Source organism: Struthio camelus, chromosome 11 (assembly GCF_040807025.1).
Source record: "Struthio camelus isolate bStrCam1 chromosome 11, bStrCam1.hap1, whole genome shotgun sequence".
Taxonomy (NCBI): Eukaryota; Metazoa; Chordata; class Aves; order Struthioniformes; family Struthionidae; genus Struthio; species Struthio camelus.
Window position 1 is genome coordinate 29,734,030 of NC_090952.1, and position 26,126 is coordinate 29,760,155.

At 59.6% G+C, this 26,126-nt stretch overlaps 3 long non-coding RNA genes across 3 annotated transcripts; all 3 read left to right on the forward strand.

Annotated features, from left to right (window-relative positions):
- Positions 1–21,142: 21,142 nt before the first annotated feature.
- Positions 21,143–21,546, forward strand: LOC138068734 (uncharacterized). Its single transcript, XR_011143466.1, has 3 exons — positions 21,143–21,245; positions 21,313–21,363; positions 21,463–21,546. It is a non-coding gene; the product is annotated as an uncharacterized lncRNA (long non-coding RNA).
- A 59-nt stretch (positions 21,547–21,605) lies between these two features.
- Positions 21,606–23,441, forward strand: LOC138068772 (uncharacterized). The gene is made up of 4 exons (XR_011143544.1): positions 21,606–22,523; positions 22,618–22,652; positions 22,737–22,787; positions 22,888–23,441. It is a non-coding gene; the product is annotated as an uncharacterized lncRNA (long non-coding RNA).
- A 29-nt stretch (positions 23,442–23,470) lies between these two features.
- Positions 23,471–25,023, forward strand: LOC138068773 (uncharacterized). Its single transcript, XR_011143545.1, has 7 exons — positions 23,471–24,098; positions 24,176–24,228; positions 24,324–24,386; positions 24,476–24,525; positions 24,620–24,660; positions 24,743–24,801; positions 24,902–25,023. It is a non-coding gene; the product is annotated as an uncharacterized lncRNA (long non-coding RNA).
- The last annotated feature ends 1,103 nt before the right edge of the window (positions 25,024–26,126 follow it).

The window sequence follows — 26,126 nt, forward strand, 5'->3', positions numbered from 1 at the left end:
TGGACCCCTTAGACACTGTCTAGGTGGCCCAGACGCCGTCCTCAGCTCCTCCTCCTTCCCCAGAGTTGTCTTTTGGCTAGGCACACGCCTGGAGGGCCCCCTCTGCTGCCCTCGGGACTACTCTGGCAGGTTTCCCTCTGCCCCAGAGCTGGATCTTGGCTCCCTAGGCCCCTTCGCACCGCTCTAGAGCGCTCCGCACCACTCTCTGGCTCCTCCTTGCTAGCCAGAGCTGTCCCTTGCTCGTGCTGAGCCCTCGGGAAAGGTCTAGGTGGCCCAGACCCCCTCCAGAGGTCTTCCTTCTCCCCCAGAGTTGCCTTTTGGCTAGGCACACGCCTTGAGGGCCCCCTCTGGTGCCCTCGGGACTACTCTGGCAGGTTTCCCTGTGCCCCAGAGCTGTCTTCGGCCCCCCCACAGCTCTTAGCACTGCTCTATCCACCTCAGAGCCCCTGGGGAGACCTTTGGGGTGCCCCAGAGCAGTCTTTTGGCCCCCCAGACCCCTTAGGCACTGTCTAGGTGGCCCAGATCCCCTCCTGAGCTCCTCCTCCTTCCCCAGAGTGGTCTTTTAGCTAGGCACACGCCTTGAGGGCCCCCTCTGCTGCCCTCGGGACTACTCTGGCAGGTTTCCCTGTGCCCCAGAGCTGTCTTCGGGCCCCCCAGAACTCTTAGCACTGCTCTATCCACCTCAGAGCCGCTGGGCAGACTTTTGGGGTGCCCCACAGCACTCTTTTGGCCCTCCGGACCCCTTAGGCACTGTCTAGGTGGCCCAGACCCCCTCCTCAGCTCCTCCTCCTTCCCTAGAGTGGGGTTTTGGGTCATGTAAACCCTTGAGGGCCCCCTCTGGTGCCCTCGGGACTACTCTGGCAGGATTCCCTCTGCCCCAGAGCTGTTTTCGGGGCCCACAGAGCTCTTAGCACTGCTCTCTCCACCTCAGAGCCCCTGGGGAGACCTTTGGGGTGCCCCAGAGCTGTCTTTTTGCCCTCCAGACCCCTTAGGCACTGTCTAGGTGGCCCAGAGCCCCTCCTCAGCTCCTCTTCCTTCCCCAGAGTGGCCTTTTGGCTAGGCACACGCCTTGAGGGCCCCCTCTGGTGCCCTCGGGACTGCTCTGGCAGGTTTCCCTGTGCCCCAGAGCTGTCTTCGGGCCCCCCACAGCTCTTAGCACTGCTCTATCCACCTCAGAGCCCTTGCGGAGACCTTTGGCGTGCCCCAGAGCAGTCTTTCTGCCCTCCAGACCCCTTAGGCACTGTCTAGGTGGCCCAGACCCCCTCCTCAGCTCCTCCTCCTTCCCCAGAGTTGTCTTTTGGCTAGGCACACGCCTTGAGGGCCCCCTCTGGGGCCCTCGGCACTACTCTGGCAGGTTTCCCTCTGCCCCAGAGCTGGATCTTGGCTCCCTAGGCCCCTTTGCACTGCTCTAGAGCACTCCGCAGCACTCTTTGGCTCTTCCTTGCTAGCCAGAGATGTCTCTTGCTCGTGCTGAGCCCTTAGGAACGGTCTAGGTGGCCCAGACCCCCTCCTGAGCTCCTCCTCCTTCCCCAGAGTCTCTTTGTGGCCATGCAGAGCCCTTAGAAGCCCTCTCGTGACTTCTGAACTACAATTGCAGTACTCGTTGTGCCCCAGAGCTGTTTTTTGGCCCCCCAGATCCCTTAGGCACTGTCTAGGTGGCCCGGATCCCCTCCTAAGCTCCTCTTCCTTCCCCAGAGTTGTCTTTTGGCTAGGCACACGCCTGCAGGGCCCCCTCTGGTGCCCCCGGGACTACTCTGGCAGGTTTCCCTCTGCCCCAGAGCTGGATCTTGGCTCCCTAGGCCCCTTCGCACCGCTCTAGAGCGCTCCGCACCACTCTCTGGCTCCTCCTTGCTAGCCAGAGCTGTCCCTTGCTCGTGCTGAGCCCTCGGGAAAGGTCTAGGTGGCCCAGACCCCCTCCAGAGGTCTTCCTTCTCCCCCAGAGTTGCCTTTTGGCTAGGCACACGCCTTGAGGGCCCCCTCTGGTGCCCTCGGGACTACTCTGGCAGGTTTCCCTGTGCCCCAGAGCTGTCTTCGGCCCCCCCACAGCGCTTAGCACTGCTCTATCCACCTCAGAGCCCCTGGGGAGACCTTTGGGGTGCCCCAGAGGTGTCTTTTTGCCCCCCAGACCCCTTAGGCACTGTCTAGGTGGCCCAGATCCCCTCCTGAGCTCCTCCTCCTTCCCCAGAGTGGTCTTTTAGCTAGGCACACGCCTTGAGGGCCCCCTCTGCTGCCCTCGGGACTACTCTGGCAGGTTTCCCTGTGCCCCAGAGCTGTCTTCGGGCCCCCCAGAACTCTTAGCACTGCTGTCTCCACCTCAGAGCCGCTGGGCAGACTTTTGGGGTGCCCCACAGCACTCTTTTGGCCCTCCGGACCCCTTAGGCACTGTCTAGGTGGCCCAGAGCCCCTCCTCAGCTCCTCCTCCTTCCCTAGAGTGGGGTTTTGGGTCATGTAAACCCTTGAGGGCCCCCTCTGGTGCCCTTGGGACTACTCTGGCAGGTTTCCCTCTGCCCCAGAGCTGTGTAGGTGCCCCCCACAGCTCTTAGCACTGCTGTCTCCACCTCAGAGCCCCTGGGGAGACCACAGCACTGTTTTGGCCCTCTGGACCCCTTAGGCACTGTCTAGGTGGCCCAGACGCCGTCCTCAGCTCCTCCTCCTTCCCCAGAGTGGTCTTTTGGCTAGGCACACGCCTTGAGGGCCCCCTCTGGGGCCCTCGGCACTACTCTGGCAGGTGTCCCTGTGCCCCAGAGCTGGATCTTGGCTCCCTAGGCCCCTTCGCACTGCTCTAGAGCACTCCGCAGCACTCTTTGGCTCTTCCTTGCTAGCCAGAGATGTCTCTTGCTCGTGCTGAGCCCTTAGGAACGGTCTAGGTGGCCCAGACCCCCTCCTGAGCTCCTCCTCCTTCCCCAGAGTCTCTTTGTGGCCATGCAGAGCCCTTAGAAGCCCTCTCGTGACTTCTGAACTACAATTGCAGTACTCGTTGTGCCCCAGAGCTGTTTTTTGGCCCCCCAGATCCCTTAGGCACTATCTAGGTGGCCCGGATCCCCTCCTAAGCTCCTCTTCCTTCCCCAGAGTTGTCTTTTGGCTAGGCACACACCTGGAGGGCCCCCTCTGGTGCCCTCGGGACTACTCTGGCAGGTTTCCCTCTGCCCCAGAGCTGGATCTTGGCTCCCTAGGCCCCTTCGCACCGCTCTAGAGCGCTCCGCACCACTCTCTGGCTCCTCCTTGCTAGCCAGAGCTGTCCCTTGCTCGTGCTGAGCCCTCGGGAAAGGTCTAGGTGGCCCAGACCCCCTCCAGAGGTCTTCCTTCTCCCCCAGAGTTGCCTTTTGGCTAGGCACACGCCTTGAGGGCCCCCTCTGGTGCCCTCGGGACTACTCTGGCAGGTTTCCCTGTGCCCCAGAGCTGTCTTCGGCCCCCCCACAGCTCTTAGCACTGCTCTATCCACCTCAGAGCCCCTGGGGAGACCTTTGGCGTGCCCCACAGCACTCTTTTGGCCCTCTGGACCCCTTAGGCACTGTCTAGGTGGCCCAGACCCCTCCTCAGCTCCTCCTCCTTCCCTAGAGTGGGGTTTTGGGTCATGTAAACCCTTGAGGGCCCCCTCTGGTGCCCTCGGGACTACTCTGGCAGGTTTCCCTCTGCCCCAGAGCTGTGTAGGTGCCCCCCACAGCTCTTAGCACTGCTCTATCCAGCTCAGAGCCCCTGGGGAGACCACAGCACTGTTTTGGCCCTCTGGACCCCTTAGACACTGTCTAGGTGGCCCAGACGCCGTCCTCAGCTCCTCCTCCTTCCCCAGAGTTGTCTTTTGGCTAGGCACACGCCTGGAGGGCCCCCTCTGCTGCCCTCGGGACTACTCTGGCAGGTTTCCCTCTGCCCCAGAGCTGGATCTTGGCTCCCTAGGCCCCTTCGCACCGCTCTAGAGCGCTCCGCACCACTCTCTGGCTCCTCCTTGCTAGCCAGAGCTGTCCCTTGCTCGTGCTGAGCCCTCGGGAAAGGTCTAGGTGGCCCAGACCCCCTCCAGAGGTCTTCCTTCTCCCCCAGAGTTGCCTTTTGGCTAGGCACACGCCTTGAGGGCCCCCTCTGGTGCCCTCGGGACTACTCTGGCAGGTTTCCCTGTGCCCCAGAGCTGTCTTCGGCCCCCCCACAGCTCTTAGCACTGCTCTATCCACCTCAGAGCCCCTGGGGAGACCTTTGGGGTGCCCCAGAGCAGTCTTTTGGCCCCCCAGACCCCTTAGGCACTGTCTAGGTGGCCCAGATCCCCTCCTGAGCTCCTCCTCCTTCCCCAGAGTGGTCTTTTAGCTAGGCACACGCCTGGAGGGCCCCCTCTGCTGCCCTCGGGACTACTCTGGCAGGTTTCCCTGTGCCCCAGAGCTGTCTTCGGGCCCCCCAGAACTCTTAGCACTGCTGTCTCCACCTCAGAGCCGCTGGGCAGACTTTTGGGGTGCCCCACAGCACTCTTTTGGCCCTCCGGACCCCTTAGGCACTGTCTAGGTGGCCCAGACCCCCTCCTCAGCTCCTCCTCCTTCCCTAGAGTGGGGTTTTGGGTCATGTAAACCCTTGAGGGCCCCCTCTGGTGCCCTTGGGACTACTCTGGCAGGTTTCCCTCTGCCCCAGAGCTGTGTAGGTGCCCCCCACAGCTCTTAGCACTGCTGTCTCCACCTCAGAGCCCCTGGGCAGACCTTTGGGGTGCCCCAGAGCTGTGTTGGGGCCCCCCATAGCTCTTAGCACTGCTCTATCCACCTCAGAGCCCCTGCGGAGACCTTTGGCGTGCCCCAGAGCACTCTTTTGGCTCTCCAGACCCCTTAGGCACTGTCTAGGTGGCCCAGAGCCCCTCCTCAGCTCCTCCTCCTTCCCTAGAGTGGGGTTTTGGGTCATGTAAACCCTTGAGGGCCCCCTCTGGTGCCCTCGGGACTACTCTGGCAGGTTTCCCTCTGCCCCAGAGCTGGATCTTGGCTCCCTAGGCCCCTTTGCACTGCTCTATCCAGCACTCCGCAGCACTCTTTGGCTCTTCCTTGCTAGCCAGAGATGTCTCTTGCTCGTGCTGAGCCCTTAGGAATGGTCTAGGTGGCCCAGACCCCCTCCTGAGCTCCTCCTCCTTCCCCAGAGTCTCTTTGTGGCCATGCAGAGCCCTTAGAAGCCCTCTCGTGACTTCTGAACTACAATTGCAGTACTCGTTGTGCCCCAGAGCTGTTTTTTGGCCCCCCAGATCCCTTAGGCACTATCTAGGTGGCCCGGATCCCCTCCTAAGCTCCTCTTCCTTCCCCAGAGTTGTCTTTTGGCTAGGCACACGCCTGGAGGGCCCCCTCTGGTGCCCCCGGGACTACTCTGGCAGGTTTCCCTCTGCCCCAGAGCTGGATCTTGGCTCCCTAGGCCCCTTCGCACCGCTCTAGAGCGCTCCGCACCACTCTCTGGCTCCTCCTTGCTAGCCAGAGCTGTCCCTTGCTCGTGCTGAGCCCTCGGGAAAGGTCTAGGTGGCCCAGACCCCCTCCAGAGGTCTTCCTTCTCCCCCAGAGTTGCCTTTTGGCTAGGCACACGCCTTGAGGGCCCCCTCTGGTGCCCTCGGGACTACTCTGGCAGGTTTCCCTGTGCCCCAGAGCTGTCTTCGGCCCCCCCACAGCTCTTAGCACTGCTCTATCCACCTCAGAGCCCCTGGGGAGACCTTTGGCGTGCCCCACAGCACTCTTTTGGCCCTCTGGACCCCTTAGGCACTGTCTAGGTGGCCCAGACCCCTCCTCAGCTCCTCCTCCTTCCCTAGAGTGGGGTTTTGGGTCATGTAAACCCTTGAGGGCCCCCTCTGGTGCCCTCGGGACTACTCTGGCAGGTTTCCCTCTGCCCCAGAGCTGTGTAGGTGCCCCCCACAGCTCTTAGCACTGCTCTATCCAGCTCAGAGCCCCTGGGGAGACCACAGCACTGTTTTGGCCCTCTGGACCCCTTAGGCACTGTCTAGGTGGCCCAGACGCCGTCCTCAGCTCCTCCTCCTTCCCCAGAGTTGTCTTTTGGCTAGGCACACGCCTTGAGGGCCCCCTCTGCTGCCCTCGGGACTACTCTGGCAGGTTTCCCTCTGCCCCAGAGCTGGATCTTGGCTCCCTAGGCCCCTTCGCACCGCTCTAGAGCGCTCCGCACCACTCTCTGGCTCCTCCTTGCTAGCCAGAGCTGTCCCTTGCTCGTGCTGAGCCCTCGGGAAAGGTCTAGGTGGCCCAGACCCCCTCCAGAGGTCTTCCTTCTCCCCCAGAGTTGCCTTTTGGCTAGGCACACGCCTTGAGGGCCCCCTCTGGTGCCCTCGGGACTACTCTGGCAGGTTTCCCTGTGCCCCAGAGCTGTCTTCGGCCCCCCCCACAGCTCTTAGCACTGCTCTATCCACCTCAGAGCCCCTGGGGAGACCTTTGGGGTGCCCCAGAGGTGTCTTTTTGCCCCCCAGACCCCTTAGGCACTGTCTAGGTGGCCCAGAGCCCCTCCTCAGCTCCTCCTCCTTCCCTAGAGTGGGGTTTTGGGTCATGCAAACCCTTGAGGGCCCCCTCTGGTGCCCTTGGGACTACTCTGGCAGGTTTCCCTCTGCCCCAGAGCTGTGTAGGTGCCCCCCACAGCTCTTAGCACTGCTGTCTCCACCTCAGAGCCCCTGGGCAGACCTTTGGGGTGCCCCAGAGCTGTGTTGGGGCCCCCCATAGCTCTTAGCACTGCTCTATCCACCTCAGAGCCCCTGCGGAGACCTTTGGCGTGCCCCACAGCACTCTTTTGGCTCTCCAGACCCCTTAGGCACTGTCTAGGTGGCCCAGAGCCTCTCCTCAGCTCCTCCTCCTTCCCTAGAGTGGGATTTTGGGTCATGTAAACCCTTGAGGGCCCCCTCTGGTGCCCTCGGGACTACTCTGGCAGGTTTCCCTGTGCCCCAGAGCTGTGTAGGTGCCCCCCACAGCTCTTAGCACTGCTGTCTCCACCTCAGAGCCCCTGGGCAGACCTTTGGGGTGCCCCAGAGCTTTGTTGGGGCCCCCCATAGCTCTTAGCACTGCTCTATCCACCTCAGAGCCCCTGCGGAGACCTTTGGCGTGCCCCAGAGCTGTCTTTTGGCTCTCCGGACCCCTTAGGCACTGTCTAGGTGGCCCAGAGCCCCTCCTCAGCTCCTCCTCCTTCCCTAGAGTGGGGTTTTGGGTCATGCAAACCCTTGAGGGCCCCCTCTGGTGCCCTCGGGACTACTCTGGCAGGTTTCCCTCTGCCCCAGAGCTGTGTAGGTGCCCCCCACAGCTCTTAGCACTGCTCTATCCAGCTCAGAGCCCCTGGGCAGACCTTTGGGGTGCCCCAGAGCTGTGTTGGGGCCCCCCATAGCTCTTAGCACTGCTCTATCCACCTCAGAGCCCCTGCGGAGACCTTTGGCGTGCCCCACAGCACTCTTTTGGCTCTCCAGACCCCTTAGGCACTGTCTAGGTGGCCCAGAGCCTCTCCTCAGCTCCTCCTCCTTCCCTAGAGTGGGATTTTGGGTCATGTAAACCCTTGAGGGCCCCCTCTGGTGCCCTCGGGACTACTCTGGCAGGTTTCCCTGTGCCCCAGAGCTGTGTAGGTGCCCCCCACAGCTCTTAGCACTGCTGTCTCCACCTCAGAGCCCCTGGGCAGACCTTTGGGGTGCCCCAGAGCTTTGTTGGGGCCCCCCATAGCTCTTAGCACTGCTCTATCCACCTCAGAGCCCCTGCGGAGACCTTTGGCGTGCCCCAGAGCTGTCTTTTGGCTCTCCGGACCCCTTAGGCACTGTCTAGGTGGCCCAGAGCCCCTCCTCAGCTCCTCCTCCTTCCCTAGAGTGGGGTTTTGGGTCATGCAAACCCTTGAGGGCCCCCTCTGGTGCCCTCGGGACTACTCTGGCAGGTTTCCCTCTGCCCCAGAGCTGTGTAGGTGCCCCCCACAGCTCTTAGCACTGCTCTATCCAGCTCAGAGCCCCTGGGGAGACCACAGCACTGTTTTGGCCCTCTGGACCCCTTAGGCACTGTCTAGGTGGCCCAGAGCCCCTCCTCAGCTCCTCCTCCTTCCCCAGAGTTGTCTTTTGGCTAGGCACACGCCTGGAGGGCCCCCTCTGCTGCCCTCGGGACTACTCTGGCAGGTTTCCCTCTGCCCCAGAGCTGGATCTTGGCTCCCTAGGCCCCTTCGCACCGCTCTAGAGCGCTCCGCACCACTCTCTGGCTCCTCCTTGCTAGCCAGAGCTGTCCCTTGCTCGTGCTGAGCCCTCGGGAAAGGTCTAGGTGGCCCAGACCCCCTCCAGAGGTCTTCCTTCTCCCCCAGAGTTGCCTTTTGGCTAGGCACACACCTTGAGGGCCCCCTCTGGTGCCCTCAGGACTACTCTGGCAGGTTTCCCTGTGCCCCAGAGCTGTCTTCGGCCCCCCCCACAGCTCTTAGCACTGCTCTATCCACCTCAGAGCCCCTGGGGAGACCTTTGGGGTGCCCCAGAGGTGTCTTTTTGCCCCCCAGACCCCTTAGGCACTGTCTAGGTGGCCCAGAGCCCCTCCTCAGCTCCTCCTCCTTCCCTAGAGTGGGGTTTTGGGTCATGCAAACCCTTGAGGGCCCCCTCTGGTGCCCTTGGGACTACTCTGGCAGGTTTCCCTCTGCCCCAGAGCTGTGTAGGTGCCCTCCACAGCTCTTAGCACTGCTGTCTCCACCTCAGAGCCCCTGGGCAGACCTTTGGGGTGCCCCAGAGCTGTGTTGGGGCCCCCCATAGCTCTTAGCACTGCTCTATCCACCTCAGAGCCCCTGCGGAGACCTTTGGCGTGCCCCAGAGCTGTCTTTTGGCTCTCCGGACCCCTTAGGCACTGTCTAGGTGGCCCAGACGCCGTCCTCAGCTCCTCCTCCTTCCCCAGAGTGGTCTTTTGGCTAGGCACACGCCTTGAGGGCCCCCTCTGGTGCCCTCGGCACTACTCTGGCAGGTGTCCCTGTGCCCCAGAGCTGGATCTTGGCTCCCTAGGCCCCTTCGCACTGCTCTAGAGCACTCCGCAGCACTCTTTGGCTCTTCCTTGCTAGCCAGAGCTGTGTCTTGCTCGTGCTGAGCCCTTAGGAACGGTCCAGGTGGCCCAGACCCCCTCCTGAGCTCCTCCTCCTTCCCCAGAGTCTCTTTGTGGCCATGCAGAGCCCTTAGAAGCCCTCTCGTGACTTCTGAACTACAATTGCAGTACTCATTGTGCCCCAGAGCTGTTTTTTGGCCCCCCAGATCCCTTAGGCACTATCTAGGTGGCCCGGATCCCCTCCTAAGCTCCTCTTCCTTCCCCAGAGTTGTCTTTTGGCTAGGCACACGCCTTGAGGGCCCCCTCTGGTGCCCTCGGGACTACTCTGGCAGGTTTCCCTCTGCCCCAGAGCTGGATCTTGGCTCCCTAGGCCCCTTCGCACCGCTCTAGAGCGCTCCGCACCACTCTCTGGCTCCTCCTTGCTAGCCAGAGCTGTCCCTTGCTCGTGCTGAGCCCTCGGGAAAGGTCTAGGTGGCCCAGACCCCCTCCAGAGGTCTTCCTTCTCCCCCAGAGTTGCCTTTTGGCTAGGCACACGCCTTGAGGGCCCCCTCTGGTGCCCTCGGCACTACTCTGGCAGGTTTCCCTGTGCCCCAGAACTGTCTTCGGCCCCCCCACAGCTCTTAGCACTGCTCTATCCACCTCCGAGCCCCTGTGGAGACCTTTGGGGTGCCCCAGAGCAGTCTTTTGGCCCCCCAGACCCCTTAGGCACTGTCTAGGTGGCCCAGATCCCCTCCTGAGCTCCTCCTCCTTCCCCAGAGTGGTCTTTTAGCCAGGCACACGCCTTGAGGGCCCCCTCTGCTGCCCTCGGGACTACTCTGGCAGGTTTCCCTGTGCCCCAGAGCTGTCTTCGGGCCCCCCAGAACTCTTAGCACTGCTGTCTCCACCTCAGAGCCGCTGGGCAGACTTTTGGGGTGCCCCACAGCACTCTTTTGGCCCTCCGGACCCCTTAGGCACTGTCTAGGTGGCCCAGAGCCCCTCCTCAGCTCCTCCTCCTTCCCTAGAGTGGGGTTTTGGGTCATGTAAACCCTTGAGGGCCCCCTCTGGTGCCCTCGGGACTACTCTGGCAGGTTTCCCTCTGCCCCAGAGCTGGATCTTGGCTCCCTAGGCCCCTTCGCACCGCTCTAGAGCGCTCCGCACCACTCTCTGGCTCCTCCTTGCTAGCCAGAGCTGTCCCTTGCTCGTGCTGAGCCCTCGGGAAAGGTCTAGGTGGCCCAGACCCCCTCCAGAGGTCTTCCTTCTCCCCCAGAGTTGCCTTTTGGCTAGGCACACGCCTTGAGGGCCCCCTCTGGTGCCCTCGGGACTACTCTGGCAGGTTTCCCTGTGCCCCAGAGCTGTCTTCGGCCCCCCCACAGCTCTTAGCACTGCTCTATCCACCTCAGAGCCCCTGGGGAGACCTTTGGCGTGCCCCACAGCACTCTTTTGGCCCTCTGGACCCCTTAGGCACTGTCTAGGTGGCCCAGACCCCTCCTCAGCTCCTCCTCCTTCCCTAGAGTGGGGTTTTGGGTCATGTAAACCCTTGAGGGCCCCCTCTGGTGCCCTCGGGACTACTCTGGCAGGTTTCCCTCTGCCCCAGAGCTGTGTAGGTGCCCCCCACAGCTCTTAGCACTGCTCTATCCAGCTCAGAGCCCCTGGGGAGACCACAGCACTGTTTTGGCCCTCTGGACCCCTTAGACACTGTCTAGGTGGCCCAGACGCCGTCCTCAGCTCCTCCTCCTTCCCCAGAGTTGTCTTTTGGCTAGGCACACGCCTGGAGGGCCCCCTCTGCTGCCCTCGGGACTACTCTGGCAGGTTTCCCTCTGCCCCAGAGCTGGATCTTGGCTCCCTAGGCCCCTTCGCACCGCTCTAGAGCGCTCCGCACCACTCTCTGGCTCCTCCTTGCTAGCCAGAGCTGTCCCTTGCTCGTGCTGAGCCCTCGGGAAAGGTCTAGGTGGCCCAGACCCCCTCCAGAGGTCTTCCTTCTCCCCCAGAGTTGCCTTTTGGCTAGGCACACGCCTTGAGGGCCCCCTCTGGTGCCCTCGGGACTACTCTGGCAGGTTTCCCTGTGCCCCAGAGCTGTCTTCGGCCCCCCCACAGCTCTTAGCACTGCTCTATCCACCTCAGAGCCCCTGGGGAGACCTTTGGGGTGCCCCAGAGCAGTCTTTTGGCCCCCCAGACCCCTTAGGCACTGTCTAGGTGGCCCAGATCCCCTCCTGAGCTCCTCCTCCTTCCCCAGAGTGGTCTTTTAGCTAGGCACACGCCTGGAGGGCCCCCTCTGCTGCCCTCGGGACTACTCTGGCAGGTTTCCCTGTGCCCCAGAGCTGTCTTCGGGCCCCCCAGAACTCTTAGCACTGCTGTCTCCACCTCAGAGCCGCTGGGCAGACTTTTGGGGTGCCCCACAGCACTCTTTTGGCCCTCCGGACCCCTTAGGCACTGTCTAGGTGGCCCAGACCCCCTCCTCAGCTCCTCCTCCTTCCCTAGAGTGGGGTTTTGGGTCATGTAAACCCTTGAGGGCCCCCTCTGGTGCCCTTGGGACTACTCTGGCAGGTTTCCCTCTGCCCCAGAGCTGTGTAGGTGCCCCCCACAGCTCTTAGCACTGCTGTCTCCACCTCAGAGCCCCTGGGCAGACCTTTGGGGTGCCCCAGAGCTGTGTTGGGGCCCCCCATAGCTCTTAGCACTGCTCTATCCACCTCAGAGCCCCTGCGGAGACCTTTGGCGTGCCCCAGAGCACTCTTTTGGCTCTCCAGACCCCTTAGGCACTGTCTAGGTGGCCCAGAGCCCCTCCTCAGCTCCTCCTCCTTCCCTAGAGTGGGGTTTTGGGTCATGTAAACCCTTGAGGGCCCCCTCTGGTGCCCTCGGGACTACTCTGGCAGGTTTCCCTCTGCCCCAGAGCTGGATCTTGGCTCCCTAGGCCCCTTTGCACTGCTCTATCCAGCACTCCGCAGCACTCTTTGGCTCTTCCTTGCTAGCCAGAGATGTCTCTTGCTCGTGCTGAGCCCTTAGGAATGGTCTAGGTGGCCCAGACCCCCTCCTGAGCTCCTCCTCCTTCCCCAGAGTCTCTTTGTGGCCATGCAGAGCCCTTAGAAGCCCTCTCGTGACTTCTGAACTACAATTGCAGTACTCGTTGTGCCCCAGAGCTGTTTTTTGGCCCCCCAGATCCCTTAGGCACTATCTAGGTGGCCCGGATCCCCTCCTAAGCTCCTCTTCCTTCCCCAGAGTTGTCTTTTGGCTAGGCACACGCCTGGAGGGCCCCCTCTGGTGCCCCCGGGACTACTCTGGCAGGTTTCCCTCTGCCCCAGAGCTGGATCTTGGCTCCCTAGGCCCCTTCGCACCGCTCTAGAGCGCTCCGCACCACTCTCTGGCTCCTCCTTGCTAGCCAGAGCTGTCCCTTGCTCGTGCTGAGCCCTCGGGAAAGGTCTAGGTGGCCCAGACCCCCTCCAGAGGTCTTCCTTCTCCCCCAGAGTTGCCTTTTGGCTAGGCACACGCCTTGAGGGCCCCCTCTGGTGCCCTCGGGACTACTCTGGCAGGTTTCCCTGTGCCCCAGAGCTGTCTTCGGCCCCCCCACAGCTCTTAGCACTGCTCTATCCACCTCAGAGCCCCTGGGGAGACCTTTGGCGTGCCCCACAGCACTCTTTTGGCCCTCTGGACCCCTTAGGCACTGTCTAGGTGGCCCAGACCCCTCCTCAGCTCCTCCTCCTTCCCTAGAGTGGGGTTTTGGGTCATGTAAACCCTTGAGGGCCCCCTCTGGTGCCCTCGGGACTACTCTGGCAGGTTTCCCTCTGCCCCAGAGCTGTGTAGGTGCCCCCCACAGCTCTTAGCACTGCTCTATCCAGCTCAGAGCCCCTGGGGAGACCACAGCACTGTTTTGGCCCTCTGGACCCCTTAGGCACTGTCTAGGTGGCCCAGACGCCGTCCTCAGCTCCTCCTCCTTCCCCAGAGTTGTCTTTTGGCTAGGCACACGCCTTGAGGGCCCCCTCTGCTGCCCTCGGGACTACTCTGGCAGGTTTCCCTCTGCCCCAGAGCTGGATCTTGGCTCCCTAGGCCCCTTCGCACCGCTCTAGAGCGCTCCGCACCACTCTCTGGCTCCTCCTTGCTAGCCAGAGCTGTCCCTTGCTCGTGCTGAGCCCTCGGGAAAGGTCTAGGTGGCCCAGACCCCCTCCAGAGGTCTTCCTTCTCCCCCAGAGTTGCCTTTTGGCTAGGCACACGCCTTGAGGGCCCCCTCTGGTGCCCTCGGGACTACTCTGGCAGGTTTCCCTGTGCCCCAGAGCTGTCTTCGGCCCCCCCCACAGCTCTTAGCACTGCTCTATCCACCTCAGAGCCCCTGGGGAGACCTTTGGGGTGCCCCAGAGGTGTCTTTTTGCCCCCCAGACCCCTTAGGCACTGTCTAGGTGGCCCAGAGCCCCTCCTCAGCTCCTCCTCCTTCCCTAGAGTGGGGTTTTGGGTCATGCAAACCCTTGAGGGCCCCCTCTGGTGCCCTTGGGACTACTCTGGCAGGTTTCCCTCTGCCCCAGAGCTGTGTAGGTGCCCCCCACAGCTCTTAGCACTGCTGTCTCCACCTCAGAGCCCCTGGGCAGACCTTTGGGGTGCCCCAGAGCTGTGTTGGGGCCCCCCATAGCTCTTAGCACTGCTCTATCCACCTCAGAGCCCCTGCGGAGACCTTTGGCGTGCCCCACAGCACTCTTTTGGCTCTCCAGACCCCTTAGGCACTGTCTAGGTGGCCCAGAGCCTCTCCTCAGCTCCTCCTCCTTCCCTAGAGTGGGATTTTGGGTCATGTAAACCCTTGAGGGCCCCCTCTGGTGCCCTCGGGACTACTCTGGCAGGTTTCCCTGTGCCCCAGAGCTGTGTAGGTGCCCCCCACAGCTCTTAGCACTGCTGTCTCCACCTCAGAGCCCCTGGGCAGACCTTTGGGGTGCCCCAGAGCTTTGTTGGGGCCCCCCATAGCTCTTAGCACTGCTCTATCCACCTCAGAGCCCCTGCGGAGACCTTTGGCGTGCCCCAGAGCTGTCTTTTGGCTCTCCGGACCCCTTAGGCACTGTCTAGGTGGCCCAGAGCCCCTCCTCAGCTCCTCCTCCTTCCCTAGAGTGGGGTTTTGGGTCATGCAAACCCTTGAGGGCCCCCTCTGGTGCCCTCGGGACTACTCTGGCAGGTTTCCCTCTGCCCCAGAGCTGTGTAGGTGCCCCCCACAGCTCTTAGCACTGCTCTATCCAGCTCAGAGCCCCTGGGCAGACCTTTGGGGTGCCCCAGAGCTGTGTTGGGGCCCCCCATAGCTCTTAGCACTGCTCTATCCACCTCAGAGCCCCTGCGGAGACCTTTGGCGTGCCCCACAGCACTCTTTTGGCTCTCCAGACCCCTTAGGCACTGTCTAGGTGGCCCAGAGCCTCTCCTCAGCTCCTCCTCCTTCCCTAGAGTGGGATTTTGGGTCATGTAAACCCTTGAGGGCCCCCTCTGGTGCCCTCGGGACTACTCTGGCAGGTTTCCCTGTGCCCCAGAGCTGTGTAGGTGCCCCCCACAGCTCTTAGCACTGCTGTCTCCACCTCAGAGCCCCTGGGCAGACCTTTGGGGTGCCCCAGAGCTTTGTTGGGGCCCCCCATAGCTCTTAGCACTGCTCTATCCACCTCAGAGCCCCTGCGGAGACCTTTGGCGTGCCCCAGAGCTGTCTTTTGGCTCTCCGGACCCCTTAGGCACTGTCTAGGTGGCCCAGAGCCCCTCCTCAGCTCCTCCTCCTTCCCTAGAGTGGGGTTTTGGGTCATGCAAACCCTTGAGGGCCCCCTCTGGTGCCCTCGGGACTACTCTGGCAGGTTTCCCTCTGCCCCAGAGCTGTGTAGGTGCCCCCCACAGCTCTTAGCACTGCTCTATCCAGCTCAGAGCCCCTGGGGAGACCACAGCACTGTTTTGGCCCTCTGGACCCCTTAGGCACTGTCTAGGTGGCCCAGAGCCCCTCCTCAGCTCCTCCTCCTTCCCCAGAGTTGTCTTTTGGCTAGGCACACGCCTGGAGGGCCCCCTCTGCTGCCCTCGGGACTACTCTGGCAGGTTTCCCTCTGCCCCAGAGCTGGATCTTGGCTCCCTAGGCCCCTTCGCACCGCTCTAGAGCGCTCCGCACCACTCTCTGGCTCCTCCTTGCTAGCCAGAGCTGTCCCTTGCTCGTGCTGAGCCCTCGGGAAAGGTCTAGGTGGCCCAGACCCCCTCCAGAGGTCTTCCTTCTCCCCCAGAGTTGCCTTTTGGCTAGGCACACACCTTGAGGGCCCCCTCTGGTGCCCTCAGGACTACTCTGGCAGGTTTCCCTGTGCCCCAGAGCTGTCTTCGGCCCCCCCCACAGCTCTTAGCACTGCTCTATCCACCTCAGAGCCCCTGGGGAGACCTTTGGGGTGCCCCAGAGGTGTCTTTTTGCCCCCCAGACCCCTTAGGCACTGTCTAGGTGGCCCAGAGCCCCTCCTCAGCTCCTCCTCCTTCCCTAGAGTGGGGTTTTGGGTCATGCAAACCCTTGAGGGCCCCCTCTGGTGCCCTTGGGACTACTCTGGCAGGTTTCCCTCTGCCCCAGAGCTGTGTAGGTGCCCTCCACAGCTCTTAGCACTGCTGTCTCCACCTCAGAGCCCCTGGGCAGACCTTTGGGGTGCCCCAGAGCTGTGTTGGGGCCCCCCATAGCTCTTAGCACTGCTCTATCCACCTCAGAGCCCCTGCGGAGACCTTTGGCGTGCCCCAGAGCTGTCTTTTGGCTCTCCGGACCCCTTAGGCACTGTCTAGGTGGCCCAGACGCCGTCCTCAGCTCCTCCTCCTTCCCCAGAGTGGTCTTTTGGCTAGGCACACGCCTTGAGGGCCCCCTCTGGTGCCCTCGGCACTACTCTGGCAGGTGTCCCTGTGCCCCAGAGCTGGATCTTGGCTCCCTAGGCCCCTTCGCACTGCTCTAGAGCACTCCGCAGCACTCTTTGGCTCTTCCTTGCTAGCCAGAGCTGTGTCTTGCTCGTGCTGAGCCCTTAGGAACGGTCCAGGTGGCCCAGACCCCCTCCTGAGCTCCTCCTCCTTCCCCAGAGTCTCTTTGTGGCCATGCAGAGCCCTTAGAAGCCCTCTCGTGACTTCTGAACTACAATTGCAGTACTCATTGTGCCCCAGAGCTGTTTTTTGGCCCCCCAGATCCCTTAGGCACTATCTAGGTGGCCCGGATCCCCTCCTAAGCTCCTCTTCCTTCCCCAGAGTTGTCTTTTGGCTAGGCACACGCCTTGAGGGCCCCCTCTGGTGCCCTCGGGACTACTCTGGCAGGTTTCCCTCTGCCCCAGAGCTGGATCTTGGCTCCCTAGGCCCCTTCGCACCGCTCTAGAGCGCTCCGCACCACTCTCTGGCTCCTCCTTGCTAGCCAGAGCTGTCCCTTGCTCGTGCTGAGCCCTCGGGAAAGGTCTAGGTGGCCCAGACCCCCTCCAGAGGTCTTCCTTCTCCCCCAGAGTTGCCTTTTGGCTAGGCACACGCCTTGAGGGCCCCCTCTGGTGCCCTCGGCACTACTCTGGCAGGTTTCCCTGTGCCCCAGAACTGTCTTCGGCCCCCCCACAGCTCTTAGCACTGCTCTATCCACCTCCGAGCCCCTGTGGAGACCTTTGGGGTGCCCCAGAGCAGTCTTTTGGCCCCCCAGACCCCTTAGGCACTGTCTAGGTGGCCCAGATCCCCTCCTGAGCTCCTCCTCCTTCCCCAGAGTGGTCTTTTAGCCAGGCACACGCCTTGAGGGCCCCCTCTGCTGCCCTCGGGACTACTCTGGCAGGTTTCCCTGTGCCCCAGAGCTGTCTTCGGGCCCCCCAGAACTCTTAGCACTGCTGTCTCCACCTCAGAGCCGCTGGGCAGACTTTTGGGGTGCCCCACAGCACTCTTTTGGCCCTCTGGACCCCTTAGGCACTGTCTAGGTGGCCCAGAGCCCCTCCTCAGCTCCTCCTCCTTCCCTAGAGTGGGGTTTTGGGTCATGTAAACCCTTGAGGGCCCCCTCTGGTGCCCTCGGGACTACTCTGGCAGGTTTCCCTCTGCCCCAGAGCTGTTTTCGGGGCCCACAGAGCTCTTAGCACTGCTCTCTCCACCTCAGAGCCCCTGGGCAGACCTTTGGGGTGCCCCAGAGCTGTCTTTTTGCCCTCCAGACCCCTTAGGCACTGTCTAGGTGGCCCAGACCCCCTCCTCAGCTCCTCCTCCTTCCCCAGAGTGGTCTTTTGGCTAGGCACACGCCTGGAGGGCCCCCTCTGGTGCCCTCGGGACTACTGTGGCAGGTTTCCCTGTGCCCCAGAGCTGGATCTTGGCTCCCTAGGCCCCTTCGCACTGCTCTAGAGCACTCCGCAGCACTCTTTGGCTCTTCCTTGCTAGCCAGAGATGTCTCTTGCTCGTGCTGAGCCCTTAGGAACGGTCTAGGTGGCCCAGACCCCCTCCTGAGCTCCTCCTCCTTCCCCAGAGTCTCTTTGTGGCCATGCAGAGCCCTTAGAAGCCCTCTCGTGACTTCTGAACTACAATTGCAGTACTCGTTGTGCCCCAGAGCTGTTTTTTGGCCCCCCAGATCCCTTAGGCACTGTCTAGGTGGCCCGGATCCCCTCCTAAGCTCCTCTTCCTTCCCCAGAGTTGTCTTTTGGCTAGGCACACGCCTGGAGGGCCTCCTCTGGTGCCCCCGGGACTACTCTGGCAGGTTTCCCTCTGCCCCAGAGCTGGATCTTGGCTCCCTAGGCCCCTTCGCACCGCTCTAGAGCGCTCCGCACCACTCTCTGGCTCCTCCTTGCTAGCCAGAGCTGTCCCTTGCTCGTGCTGAGCCCTCGGGAAAGGTCTAGGTGGCCCAGACCCCCTCCAGAGGTCTTCCTTCTCCCCCAGAGTTGCCTTTTGGCTAGGCACACGCCTTGAGGGCCCCCTCTGGTGCCCTCGGGACTACTCTGGCAGGTTTCCCTGTGCCCCAGAGCTGTCTTCGGCCCCCCCACAGCTCTTAGCACTGCTCTATCCACCTCCGAGCCCCTGTGGAGACCTTTGGGGTGCCCCAGAGCAGTCTTTTGGCCCCCCAGACCCCTTAGGCACTGTCTAGGTGGCCCAGATCCCCTCCTGAGCTCCTCCTCCTTCCCCAGAGTGGTCTTTTAGCTAGGCACACGCCTTGAGGGCCCCCTCTGCTGCCCTCGGGACTACTCTGGCAGGTTTCCCTGTGCCCCAGAGCTGTCTTCGGGCCCCCCAGAACTCTTAGCACTGCTGTCTCCACCTCAGAGCCGCTGGGCAGACTTTTGGGGTGCCCCACAGCACTCTTTTGGCCCTCCGGACCCCTTAGGCACTGTCTAGGTGGCCCAGACCCCCTCCTCAGCTCCTCCTCCTTCCCTAGAGTGGGGTTTTGGGTCATGTAAACCCTTGAGGGCCCCCTCTGGTGCCCTCGGGACTACTCTGGCAGGTTTCCCTGTGCCCAGAGCTGGATCTTGGCTCCCTAGGCTCCTTGGCACCACTGTAGAGCACTCCGCAGCACTCTTTGGCTCTTCCTTGCTGCCCAGAGCTGTCTTTTGCTTGTGCTGAGCTCTCTGAAACTGTGTAGGTGGCCCAGTTTCCCTACGGAGCTCCTCCTCCTTCCCCAGAGTCTCTTTGTGGCTATGGAGAGCCCTTAGAAGCCCTCTCGTGTCTTCTGAATCAGTCTTGCTGTAGTTGTTGTACCTCAGAGCGGTCTTCTGGTCCTCCAGACCCCTTAGGCACTGTCTAGGTCCTCCAGAATCCCTCCGCAGGTTCCTCGTGTTCCCCAGAGGCTTTTTTGCGGTTAGGCCCACCCGTCTAGTTCCCTCCGGACTACTCTGGAAGGTTTCGCTTTTGGGGCTCCCCAGAGCTCTTAGAACTCCTGTGTTCACATCAGGAGCCCTCTGGAGACCTTTGGGTTCCCAGAGCCATGTGTTAGTTCTCTGTCCCTGTTGACAGCCCTCTGTTCTTGCCTGGCCTTTCCTCTTTTATCTTTCCCTGCAAACGTATGTTGGCTTCCTGGGCCCCTCAGTAACTTTCTAGTGTGATATGCACTCCTTTTCCAGCCTTCCTAGTGCTACAGAGCTTTGTTTTGGACTTCTAGCTCATGTAGTCCCTGCCAAAGCCCTCTGCAGGTCTTTGTTGGATCATAGAGCCCTCATTTGACCCTGCAGCTGTCTTTGCAGCTCTGCAGTCTGTTGTGGAACCCTCTCTTGGCTGTAATTGTGCTCTAGAAGTTTTTTGTGCTTGTTGCTCTTGTATTTGGGACCTCTCTTTGTCTTTCTTTGTTCCCCAGAGCTGTCTTCTGGCCCTCTAGACCCCTCTTGAGCCATGTAGTCACTTCTGAACTCCTCCTGAGGGCTTCCTTGCACCTCAGACTCTCTTTTTGGCCATGTAGACCCCTTAGAACCCCTGTAGTGTGCTCTGGAGTCTCTTTTTGGCTTTCCTCATTTCCCAGAGCTGTATCTTGATCCTCTAGACTGATTTAGGACCCCTGTAGTGGCCTCAAAATGTTTCTGGAGTCTTTTGTCGCAACATGGAGCTCTGTGTTGGCCCTCCAGCCCTTTCAGCAGCTCTCAATTTTTCTCCCCTCCCCCCCCCCCGCCCACTTTTTTGGCCTTTTATCTTTTCCCCACAGACCTCTGTTGGTCGTGTAGGCTTTTTAGCACCCCTCTAGTGAACTCTGGAGTTCTCTTTCAGCTTTCCTTTTTTCCCAGAGCCATCTTTTGGCTCTGTCAATCCTTTAAGATTGTTGTAGTGTCCTCAGAACTTTTCTGAACAGTGCTCTCTGTTCATCATCTAGTGGTCTTAGCAGCCTTGTTTTCCCTTGGACCCCTTGGGGAAACTCTAGTTATTCTCTACTGGCTTTTTTTTTTTATTGTTCTCTAGTCTCCATTGGAAATGTGTAATCCAGTCTGGAGTCCTCTGTAGAGCTTTGTTGTGTTGCATAGACTTCCATTGGTCCTGCAGACTTGTGAGGAGCCCCTTTATTTTATTCTGGATTATTCTTTGTTGTGCCCCAGAATGCTGCATTGGTCTTTCTGCCCTCTTAGCATCCCTGTTGTGCCCTCTGGAGCCATCCTGAGATCTCCTTGTGTCAGTTCTCCAGTTAGTGATACAGATATAGTATTCTCCTGGACAACTAGTCATTCCAGCCACTGACTTTTTTTCCTCATCATTTTAGGTACTATAGAAGACCCATTCCTCTTAGGAAGTGTTCCTATTACAGCAGAGGGCTTGTTCCCAGAGTTCCTTTTGATATCCTGGTTTGCCCTTCAGGAAATGTTGCCCTGCCAGAGCATCTGTATTCTATGCAGACCCGAACCCATTAGAGGACTATGGTATAGCATTCCCTTTGTAGGCGCTGTGGAATGTTGTAGTTTTTTTCCTAAGTATAACCAGAACTCATTTGTAGTTTTTAATTTGAAGGCTTGTGCTAGTTAAGGTAAAAAGGAGTTCAATGACCTACCTCTTGATAATGTAGATACTATATGAAGTCTCAGTAACAAAACAGATGTTCTATTTCATAGAAGAGGTCTCTTTATTCCTTCTGTCCTCTCTGTTCTAGATGCTGAGTGGAAGAAGAATTGCTTCTGCCTAGCCCTATGTATTTATAGTTGCTGTTTGTTTGCCCCTCCCCTCCAAAGGGTTTCTGGGTAGGGAAGTGGGTGGGGCCTAGGGTTATATAAAGTGGGGGTCTCTCTTCCCTGAGTTCATTCTGCCTTTGATCTGCTGTGGGAGTGGTAGTTTGTAATGGGCTTAGCAAATAACAGCATTTGAGGATGTACAACTATCCTGGAAGACCTATTTGTACGCTTGGAGATGCGAAGGGCATTGAACAATAGAAGAGCAATGAGGCAGCTTGAGCTGGAGCTGTGATTATGAGAGGGAAGTGTTTGTAGGAGATAGGGTTTTTTCTTGGGTAGCATGTCGGTGTGGGTTGTTTGGGCTGAAAAAGGGCTTCTGAATATCCTGTTGTATCTTTTGTTGACGGTCACTGTTGTTTTCTGGTGTTTTTGAGTTTATTGCGGAAGGGATGCAGCTTCTTCACTGGGCTCTTCTGAGATGATGAGAGTTGGGGAATTGTTTGTTGCTCTGCAGGACTGCAGAAAAGAAGAGGCAGGAGGGGTTCAGGGAAAACATTTTTTCCTAGTTTTGTACCCTAGTTTTTTTTGCATTGGGTGCAGTTGTGGTGTGGTGAAGCCAAGCACTGAGATGGAGGCTGAGCAGGTAAGAGGGGGAGCTGTTTGGGTCAGGGCTCTACTGTGCCGTGGGGCTGGTGCTGGGCTGCTTCTCAGTGATGTCTTTTGTTGTGCTTTTTCAGGTGCTGTGTGGGCCTTTTCTGGGGTGGCTGAGGGTGTGAGCTGCAGTAGAAAGGTGTGTCCTTTGTTGTAGGGCTGTTGGGCGTTGCCTGGCAGAATAGTAACTGTGTTGCCTTTCCTAGGTGCCGCAGGTGTCCGCCCAGCCACAATGCTGGAGTTTGGACAGGATGCAGGTGAGGGGAGGGACTGTGGTGTTTGGGAGGAGGGTGTTTTTGGTGAAGAGGCTGGAGGCATCTGGCGTGCAGGTGACCGCTTGTGTTGTGTTTTGGCAGGTGGTGAAGGCGAAGGTTTGTGACTGAAGGAAAAGCAGAACAGATGTGCCTGGCATCGAGGCTGGTTCTTGAGGACGGCGCAGCAGTGCCCAAGCTAGGTTGGGAGGGCCAAGCGTGTTGGCTTGTCTTGCGGGGTGTGTGTGTGCGTGTGCTGCCAGTCATTACAGTGTAGAGTCCTCCTGAGGATGAGTGCTGTGTGTGAGGCAGAGGGAGAGGGGGGTGTGCTAGGCCGGGCAGCTCCAGCCTGTATCTGTGTTGTTGTGTGCTGTGTTCGGTGTGTGTTGTAGGTGTCCTGTGTTTTGCTCAGGTGTTGATGTTGCTCTTGTCCTTTGTGCTCATGGAGCACGATGCAGACTTTGCAGGGCTAGCACGGTAGGCGTCTGCAGGTTTTTGGAGTGGCCTGAGCACTCAGTGTTGTGCGAAGGGTTTGCATCTCCTCCTGTGACGCCCGTGAAAAGGGGCGTTGTGTCGTGCCAGATTTGCATCGTAGCATCTGTGGCCGGCCTCGGGCGGCCGCGCTTCTTCGCCTCGGGCGGCCGCGCTTCTTCGCCTCGGGCGGCCGCGCTTCTTCGCCTCGGGGGCTCCCTTTCAGGGTTTTCTTCCCTGTGTGATCATGGCCTTGCTTGTTTCTGGCTGGCCTCTTGTCCAGTGATGGTCTTGGCTTTGCTGGCCCCTTTCTGTCACAGGCCATGGTGTTTGACTCTTTCGTGGGCTTTTCCTGAGCTTTGAAGCTGCACGGTTGTGGTGTCATAGGGCTTTGTGCCCGGCAGGGTCTTATGTGTGAGAATTGTTCTTTGTGCCTAGGGCTTTCCGCTGTGTTTGTGTCTGCTGTTTGTGTGTGCACGTTTGTTTGGGGCTGGAGGTGCCTTGCCTGTGGATTATTAGCAATGGCAGCGTGCAGAGTGGAGCGGCATAGGTGAAGGTGTGGGAGGAAAGGGTGGGTGCCGAAGGACTTTGGTTTTGTGGGCATGCCCTCAAGGTGTGGTGTTTTCTGTGTTTTTGCAGGCATTGCGTGAAGTTGTGGCGTAGAGAAGCTGAGTGCCGAGACGGAGGCTGAGCAGGTGTGAGGGGCAGCTTGTCATTGAGCGCTTTATTCTGTGACTGGGGGGTGTTGGGCTGGTTCTTGGTGATGTCTTCTGTTGTGCTTTTTTTCAGGTGCTGTGGGGGGGCCTTTTGCCAGAGGATTTGGGGTGAGTGGAACGGTGAGTTCTTTGTTGTAGGGCTATTGGGTGTTTCCTGGCGGAAGAGTAACTGTGTTGTGTTGCCTTTCCCAGGTGTTGCGGGTGTCCGCCTGGCCACGATGTTGGAGTTTGGACGGGGCACAGGTAAGCGGAGGGACCGTGGTGTTTGGGAGGAGGGTGTTTTTGGAGGAAGAGTTTGGTGCTGCGTGGTGTGCGGGTGACAGCTTGTGCTCTGTTTTGGCAGGTGATGAGGGTGAAGGTTTGTGACTGAAGGCAGATCAGAGAGAGGAGGTGCCTGGCATCGAGGCTGGCTGTTGAGGATGGACAGTGACGCACAGCTGTGCCCAAGCTAAGTGGAGGGGTCAAGCGTGTTGGCTTGTCCTGGGGGTAGGGGTGTGTGTGTGTGTGTTTGCTGACCATGAGTGTAGTGCTTTAGGATGATTGTTTTTGGTGAGGTCGAGGCCGTGGGGTTGTGCTTGGGGCCGGGCAGCTCCAGCCTGTGTCTGTGTTGTTGTGTGCTGTGTGTTGTGTGTTGTAGGTGTCCTGTCTTTTGCTTAGGTGTTGCTGTTGCTCTTGTCCTTTGTGTTCCTGGAGCACAAAGGACGAGTTTGCAGGGCTAGCACAGTAGTCATCTGTAGGCTTTGGGACTGGCCTCAGCGCTCAGTGTTGTGCAAAGGGATTGTATCTGCTGTGCCGCCCGTGAAAAGGGGCATTGTGTCGTGCCAGATTTGCAACATAGCTTCTTCGCCTCTTCTTCGGCGGCCGCGCTTCTTCGCCTCTTCTTCGGTGGCCGCGCTTCTTCGCCTCTTCTTCGGTGGCCGCGCTTCTTCGCCTCTTCTTCGGCGGCCGCGCTTCTTCGCCTCTTCTTCGGCGGCCGCGCTTCTTCGCCTCTTCTTCGGCGGCCGCGCTTCTTCGCCTCTTCTTCGGCGGCCGCGCTTCTTCGCCTCTTCTTCGGCGGCCGCGCTTCTTCGCCTCTTCTTCGGCGGCCGCGCTTCTTTGCCTTTGGGGCTCCCTTTCAGGGTTTTCTTCCCTGTGTGATCGTGGCCTTGGGTTTTTCTGGCCAGCCTCTTGTGCATCCACAGTCCTGGCTTTGCCGGCCCCTTTCTGTCACAGGCCATGGCATTTGAGTCTTTCCTGGGCTTCTCCTGAGCCTGAAAGGCACAGGGTTGTGGTGTTGTAGGGCTTTGTGCCTGGCAGGGTCTTATGCGTGAGAACTGTTTTTTGTGCCTAGGGCTTTCCTCTGTGTTTGTGTCTGCTGTTTGTGTGTGTTTGGAGCTGGAGGTGCCTTGCCTGTGGGTTTTAGCGATGGCAGCGTGCAGAGTGGAGTGGTGATGGGGAGTGGAATGTGGATAGGTCTGCCTTTGGGTGCTGCAGTTTGTGTTGCTTTTGCAGATGCAGAGCAGTGTTCCAGGTACTCAAGGGAGATGGAGGAAGACCGAGACGTGCACTAAGGAGGTGAGCTTGTGAGTGCTGTTTGCAGGAGGGTGTCTTGGGCAGCGGTTCCCTGAACAATGTTTGTTTTGTGTTTGTAGGTGGGAAGCTGTGAGGCAAGTGGGTTGCTTGTGCCTAGGAGGAGGCTGGCCAGGTGAGTGTTGGTGTGAGAGATGGAGCAGAGCGTGGAGTGGGGCTGTTGTGTTGTTGGTGCTGTGCCTGTTGCCCGGTGCTGTTCTGGTTTTGCAGGTGCGTGGCAGAGCTTGGCGTGGCCTCCTGTAGTATGACAGTGGGGAAGGGTGAGCAGCACAGGTAAAAGTGTGGGAGCGGTGGGTGGGTGTGGACAGGGTGCGGTTTTGCAAACATCCCCTCAAGGTGTGGTGTTTTCTCTGGTTCTGCAGGTGTAGGATGCAGTTGTGGCGTGGAGGAGCCGAGTGCTGAGGCTGAGCAGGTAAGAGGGGGCAGCTTGTCGTTGAGAGCTTTATCATTTGGTTGGGTGGTGTCGGGCTGCCTCTCAGTAATGTCTTTTGTTGTGCCTTTTTCAGGTGCTGTGGGGGGCCTCTTCCCGGATGGCTGAGGATTTGAGGTGAGTGGCACGGTGTGCCTTTTGTAGTAGGGCTGTTGGGTGCTGCCTGGCAGAAGAGTGACTTTTGTGTTGTTTTTCCCAGGTGCTGTGGGTGTCGTAGTGCTGGGCAGGATCTCTGAGTTTGGAAGGGACATGTTTCAGGTGAGCGGAGGGACCGTGTTGTTTTGGAGGAGGGTGTTTTTTGGGGAAGAGGCTGGAGCTGTGTGGCATGCAGGTGATGGTTTGTGCTCTGTTTTGGCAGGTGGTGAGGGCGAAGGTTTGTGAGTGAAGGAAGGTCAGAGAGGAGGTGCCTGGCATCGAGGCTGGCTGTTGAGGATGGACGGTGATGCACGGCAGTGCCCAAGCTAAGTGGAGGGGGCCAAGGGTGTTGGTGTGTCTTGGGTGGTGTGGGTGTGTGTGGGGGGGTGTGCGTGTGCTGCCAGTCATTACAGTGTGGAGGCCTCGTGAGGGTGGGTGCTGTGTGTGAGGTAGAGGGAGAGGTGGGTGTGGTAGTCCGGGCTGCTCCAGCCAGTGTCTGTGTTGTTGTGTGCTGTGTTCGGTGTGTGTTGTAGGTGTCCTGTGTTTTGCTCAGGTGTTGATGTTGCTCTTGTTCTTTGTGCTCATGGAGCATGGCACAGATGTTGCATTGGTAGCATGGTAGGCATCCGGAGGCTTTTGAGTGGCCCGAGTGCTCAGCATTGTGCCAATGGATCATATCTCCTTCTGTGCTGCCTGTGAGAAGGGCTGGTGTGTTGCACTGAATTAGCATCATAGTTGTCTGTGGCTGGCCATCTTTGTGGTGATGTTTGAGTGCTTGTCGGCCGCTCTTCGCTCGTCTTCTGCGGCGGCCGCTCTTCGCTCGTCTTCTGCGGCGGCCGCTCTTCGCTCGTCTTCTGCGGCGGCCGCTCTTCGCTCGTCTTCTGCGGCGGCCGCTCTTCGCTCGTCTTCTGCGGCGGCCGCTCTTCGCTCGTCTTCTGCGGCGGCCGCTCTTCGCTCGTCTTCTGCGGCATGCTTTCAGGGTTTTCTTGCCTGCATGGTTGCAGCCTTGGGTCCTTTTGGCCAGCCTCTTGTGCTTCCGTAGTCCTGGCTTTGCTGGCCCCTTGCTGTCACAGCTTGTGGCATTTGACTCTTTCTTAGGCTTCTCCTGAGCCTCTGAGGTGCACGGTTGTGCTGTTGTAGGGCTTTGTGGCCAGCAGGGTCTTATGCATGGGAATCGTTCTTTCTGCCTAGGGCTTTGCTCTGTGTTTGTGTGTGCTGTTTGTGTGTGTGCATGTTTGTTTGGAGCTGGAGGTGCCTTGCCTGTGGGTTTTAGCGATGGCAGCGTGCAGAGTGGAGTGGTGATGGGGAGTGGAATGGGGATAGGTCTGCCTTTGGGTGCTGCAGTTTGTGTTGCTTTTGCAGATGCAGAACAGTGTTCCAGGTACTCGAGGGAGATGGAGGAAGACCGAGACGTGCTCTAAGGAGGTGAGCTTGTGAGTGTTGTTGGC